Below are 6481 nucleotides of genomic sequence, written 5' to 3'. Positions count from 1 at the left end.
ACAACAATATATATATATATATATATAATAATAATAATAATAATAATAATAATAATAATAAGGGTAGAAAATTTAGAGAAATTTTCATACCAGTGGCTAGCATGTGTAATAAAGTCAATAGACCACATATTTTCATATATAATAGTGTACAAACAATTTTAAGTATTTATCCACGAAAGAGGTGACTTTAACAGAGCACCTTATATCCTAGAAAAGGCAGTCAAAGCCCAAACCACGAATAAAAGCAATTTCATAGGGAATGAAACTAAAAAATATTTTTGTAGTTACCCTCAAATATTTTTTACTTTCATTCCCTTTGAAATTGCTTTTATTCGTGGTTTGGGCTTTGACTACCCTTTCTAACATGTAAGGTGTCCTGTGAAAGGTCACCTCTTTCATGAATTAATACTTAAAATTGTTTGTACACTATTTTATATGAAAATATGTTGTCTATTGACTTTATTACACATGCTAGACACTCGTATGAAAATTTTTCTGTATTTTTTACCCATATTATTTTCACAGTCAAACTGTCCAATCCCTGCCAGCAGCAAAAGCAAATGTTAAGTGATGATGATGATGATGTATATATATATATATATATATATAAATAGGGTGTTCGGGCTAAATCTATCTATCTATCTATCTATCTATAAGTGTGTATGTGTGTGTGTGTGTATACGCACGCACACGAGGGGTGCTGAAAAGTTCCTGGCTTTGGGTAAAAGAAAATTCAGGAGAATCAATTAATTATGATTTTATTGAACATATTCCCCTCTCAAATTCACACACTTATGGTAGTGGTCCTTCAGTTTTTCTAAGCCCTGTAAAAGAACTTGGAAGATCATTGATTGAAATTAGTATAGAAACCAAAAGAATGCCCTTCCTTTTGTTAAGCACTTCATTATAAAGGAGAACTGGAATTTGTTGTTTAGCTATGCTAAAATAGACAAGTAGGTTAAATTACCCCCACCTGCGTATAAAATATAGCCATATACATTCACAACAAGACACTCATTGTGCACTGGTTGATAGTTGAATAATATTTTCATTGCCCGCCATTATATTCTGTCTCTCTAGATTCAACCTAGTTCAACTTAAAATGGTGTTTCCCGAATGTTTTTCTTTCTCAACATTTATACTCTACATTTTCCTTAATACTTCAACATTGATAATTTATACAGATTCCCTTTCTCCCTACAACCACTAAATCAAAACATTGTCTACTTACACATAAATACTACAATAGAATAAATTTGATTCTTTGTTTATATAATTTATTTCATGCAGATGTTAAGTTTAAAGCCAGTACAGTGGAATAGTGGCATGACTCCAGTATTTCAAGCCTGAAACACAGGTTCAATTTCTAGTTGAACCTATTCCTTGAAATTGTTATTTCTGGCCAAAGTCAATACTCTTCAAAGGACACAGACTTTACCAGGATAATATCTGATAACACAATACGAGATGACACATCTTTCCATGTGGATGAACCATCCATTAATGGTTTCAATAATTTGTTTCCTTTTTCAACTAGAATTTTCATATATAATTTTAGATTTTTAGTCAGGATGGCTGAGCAGTCTAAGGCGCTGTGTTCAGGTCGCAGTTGGGTCTTCCCGGCGTGGGTTCGAATCCCACTTCTGACAAGAATTTCTTTTGACTAGTGACCGAGACCTTTGGAAATATGCTGTGCGTGAGAAGACCCAGCAAGATAAGTGAGACCATAACCTGTGGCCTTTACGAGGGATGTAGCCAGCCCAATTATGCATACTTTTCCTTCTTTGGACACAAAACCCTGCTTGTGAAGACCTGTTGAGGCAAGTGAAATCAAAATCGAAATTAAACCAAGTTCAATGACTGGCACCAATGCCAACCTTCCTTCGTTGGACACTAAACTCAGCTTGCAAAGACCTGTTGGAGCAAGTGAGATTGAAACTGAACCAAATTCGATGACTGGCACCCATGCCAGTGGTGCGCTAACAGCACCATCCAAGCGGGATCACTGCCAGAGCAGCGGTCTCACTTCTGTGTCGGTGACCCCTTAAAAGGCACCATTTGAGCGTGATCGTTTCCAACTTCGCCTTACTGGCACTTGTGCCGGTGGCATGTGAACAAAACATTGGACTGACTCCTGTGCAGGTGGCACGTAAAAAACACCATTTGAGCGTGGCTGTTGCCAGTACTGCCGGACTGGCCCTCGTGCTGGTGGCATGTAAAAAGCACTCACTACACTCTCAGAGTGGTTGGCGTTAGGAAGGGCATCCAGCTGTAGAAACTCTGCCAGATCAGATTGGAGCATGGTGTAGCCATCTGGTTTGTCAGTCTCCAGTCAAATCGTCCAACCCATGCTAGCATGGAAGGCAGACGTTAAATGACAAGGATGATGATGATGATGATGATTATCATTATTATTTGAGTGAACTATTAGCACACTGGACAAAATGCTTAGCAGAATTTTGTCTGTCTTCATGTTCTGCAAAACAGTTCTTACTCCTCTCTTTCAATACCTTATATAAAGTAACCACTTTATCTCTTATTCTCCTTCTTTGGCAAGAGGGCTCTTTAGTTTTACTAATTGTAAGACAACCTCACTAATGACGGTGCCATGAAAAATTATTCAACACACTCAGTAAAGTGATTGGCTTTAAGAAGGGCACCCAGCCATAGGAACCATGCCAAAATTGAAACGCCAGAGCAAGATGTGGTCCTTGGAAGTGTTAGTGACAGGAAAGGCTTCTGACAAAAGTAAATCTACCTCAACAAATTCCGTTTGACTCATGCAATCACGAAAAGTGGATGTAAACATGTTGATAGCGATAGTAACAAATATATCGTAATATTTAATACAAAGGCGACGAACTGGCAGAATCATTAGCATGCAGGAAAAAATGCTTAGCAGCATTTCGTCCGTAGCTACTTTTTGAGTTCAAATTCCACTGAAGTCGACTTTGCTGTTCATCAGAGATATTTTGGTAAAATAAGCACCAGTTGAGCACTGGAGTCGATGCAATCGATTAACACCCCCACCCCCGAAATTATGGTCCTTCTACAAAAATTTTTGACCAATATTTATTAACTATATATTACCAAAGTTAACAGCGAAGAAAAATTTTCAGTCTTGAAATTTTATTAAAAATATAATTTAGCATATGCTGTGAAATGCCACACATAATGTGATAGTTAAAAGTAAAGGTCCAGATGGACTATATGTAATCTGAACCTTTCCCCACTTATTATTATTTTTTTTACGGAATCCCACGTTTTAGGCTATGGAGATTCCGATTCTGAAAAAAAATTTTCAAAAATCTCAATTTCAAAATTTCGATCCCCCCCCCCGTTTTTATATAGATCCACAGGGTAAACCTAACCCTAACTCAAACCCTAACCCTAACCCTAACCCTGACCGTAACCCTGACCGTAACCGTAACCCTAACCCTGACCCTAACCCTAACCCTAAACCTAACCCTAACACTAGTTTTGTGAGATTTGGCTGTTATTTCTATCATGTAAATAGCCTGCTTGGTGGTGGTGGTGGGGGGGGGTTGAAATTTTTCAAACAATTTTTTTTCAGAATCGGAATCTCCATAGCCTAAAACGTGGGATTCCGTAAAAAAATTAATTAATAGGGGGGGGGGAGGTTCAGATTACATATAGTCCATCTCTACCAAAGTAAATATTTGTTATATTTCAAACATAGGTTTCTAAATTTGTAACAAGTGAAACCATTCTCCTCAGTCTTCTGTAGATTCTAGTAATTATCCTTCACCTTCGTAACATTTATATTCAATTTTTAACCAATTATCTTTTGTGATCTTCGGTTCATATAAAAAGTGAGTTTTCCGAACAAAGGGAGATAATCCGAATCTAAGTTGTTTTCCCTGGTTGCAGCTCTCTGAATTCAATTGCTGTTGTCTTTAGTTGTTGTTGATGTGAATGTTTAGCCCTAGGTCAACCTTGATCGAGCAAAAATATTATCGAAAGTATTCCAGTATTGATCCCCTTTTTGTTTATCTACATAACTATTTATTTTCTAATGGACCCATACATTCAATATTACATTATCCCGTATCGTATTGTTTTAAGATAATAAGGTGTGATTTAAGGGAAATTTGGCTGTTATGTTTTACAGATGAAGTGACTAAATAAAGGCTCCTTTGAAGCTCACTAGACTCTTGGGCTGCGATGCTTATTACTTGGGGTATGCGAGAGTAGAGCAATCGCAGAACTGGTATAGAGAAAATAACTTTATGGTATTTAGTTGCATGGCTTTAAATACAGAGTCAATTTTGCACTTCTCCAGGGGGTTGATGAGATAGCTAGCAGTCTTGTGGAGGATCAATATAAGCGACTATCACCTTTTACCAAATATGTTGCCTTGTGCCTAAGTCAAAGACATTGTGAATATTTTTCAGTGACTAGATTTCTATATATAGAGGAATCAGTTTCTTCTATGCTTTCTAAAATTAGGAGAGAAGAGCTTCATGCTTAATCTTTGTTGTATTTTGAAGACATATCAAATAAAGAAATATTTAACCAGTGAACAAACTGTGTATTTCATCTGGGATTATAAAATTCCTAGATTAAGGGGAAAACAAACAGTATTTTGCATAGTTGTGACCTAAGCTGCCAAGACAAAATTGGCAAAGTGCAACAAAAATGCAAGAAACTCAAAGGAGAGGGTCCCACTTAAGTTCTAAGAAGGGATATGAGAGGTTGCTTTTTTAAAGTTTGAAATTTTTTATTTTTTTATTTTATTTATTTATTTTTTTGAAAGAATGGCCCATCTGTTATTGATAGGAGCTTCACTTGGGCATTCTGGGTCTCAAATAGATGTTCTGGCTAGCACCTCTCACCCACCCATCGCATATGCTCAGGCTGTTTCCACTTAATTACCAACTATATCAAACAGAGAACTTGGTCAACTCAATGTGGTTGTTAAAGATGTTAAAAAACAGCAGCCAAATCTTATTCAAATCACACCTTACCAGCATTAAAATATCAAAGTACACATTGGGCATTGTAGTACAGATGAAACATTAAGTTCTTAGTATGATCTTACTGTGCCATATGCAAATATCTTTTATCAAGCCTCAGGTGAAACCAAGCTTCATGATTCACATTGGGCAAACAGCAATGTTAAAGACTGCTGGAAAAACTGTAGCTGTTCTTTTATATAACACTATTATCAAATCTATAGCCTGAAGATATCTACATCATTCCCCACTTCCTCATCACTAGTTCTTAATCACACAGTCATGCCTGCACTGATAATGTGTGTGTGTGTGTATGTGTGTGTATACACATATACGTAGTCAGATCAATAAGCATCCAGTCTTTTGCTATAGTAACGAAGCTAAATCATAGAAAGTGAAGCTGCTTGGCACAGATTGACCTTGAACTTTGCTGTGCATGCACACTAAGTTTTAACATTCTAGCTCACTTCCACTATTTATAGCAGTGCTTGGAAGGAAGGTGTGTAGTGTAAATTTCTTTAGTGTGTGATCATCACATTGACCGTGACAGAGGAAGTTGAGCAGTGAATCTGCATCAAATTTTGCCAAAAGCTTGGCAATACCTGCTTAGAAGCCTATGCAAAGTTTTCATCATTCTCAACACAATCAAGGAGATCTTGTGCAACTGAAACCCGAGTGTCTTTTTGGTCAGCTGAAAGCAGTTTTGGCACAAACTTGGCAGACATGCATCTCATACCCAAATCTTCAGTGATAATGGATTGAACTGAATCGTAACTAATCTGCACATCCTCTGATAACTCTCAGATGATGATTCAATGATTTCCCCTCACTGCTGCATGCACATCTGTGATGTTTTTCTGAGTTTTGCTGGTTGCAGGTCTCCCAGAACGTTCGTCAATATCAACATTTTTTGGGGCTATCTTGGAAACGTCTGAACCTCTTGTACGCTTGTGTGTGGCTCATACACTCCATTCCATACACTTTCTGCAACTTTGTGTAGGCCTCTGAGCAGGAAGATGTCATAGTCAATACAACAATCACAGGCTGCACACCTTCCTTCCAAGCACTGCTGTAAACAGCAGAAGTGAGCTAGAATGTTAAAACTTACTGCACATGCACAACAGAGTTCAAGGTCAATATGTGCCAATATGTGTGTGTGTGTGTGTGTGTGTGTGACACATAAAAGTACCCATGTTGGTGACACGTTAAAGGTACCCACTACATATATCATCATCATCATCATTTAATATCCACTTTCCATGCTGGCTTGTGTAGAACAGTTTGACTGGGAACTGACAACCTGCAGGGTTGCAAGAAGCTGCAGTGTCATCTTTGGCATGGTTTCTATGGCTAGGTGACCCTTCTAACACAACCACTTTACAGAGTGTACTGACTGCTCTTTTTTTTTTTTTATATATATGAGAATATATATATATGAATATATATAACATCTTATATATATATATATTTCATATATGTGTGTGTATGCGTGCATGTGTATATAT

General features: G+C 37.2%; 1 non-coding gene across 1 annotated transcript; it reads left to right on the top strand.

Annotated features, from left to right (window-relative positions):
• Window positions 1-1565: 1565 nt before the first annotated feature.
• On the top strand, window positions 1566-1649 carry Trnal-cag (transfer RNA leucine (anticodon CAG)). Its single transcript has one exon. It is a non-coding gene; the product is annotated as a tRNA-Leu (tRNA).
• The last annotated feature ends 4832 nt before the right edge of the window (window positions 1650-6481 follow it).

This window comes from Octopus bimaculoides, chromosome 6 (assembly GCF_001194135.2).
Source record: "Octopus bimaculoides isolate UCB-OBI-ISO-001 chromosome 6, ASM119413v2, whole genome shotgun sequence".
NCBI classification, from domain to species: Eukaryota; Metazoa; Mollusca; class Cephalopoda; order Octopoda; family Octopodidae; genus Octopus; species Octopus bimaculoides.
The sequence above is the reverse complement of the archived record's forward strand: the minus strand, read 5'-3'. Positions and strand labels throughout refer to the sequence as shown.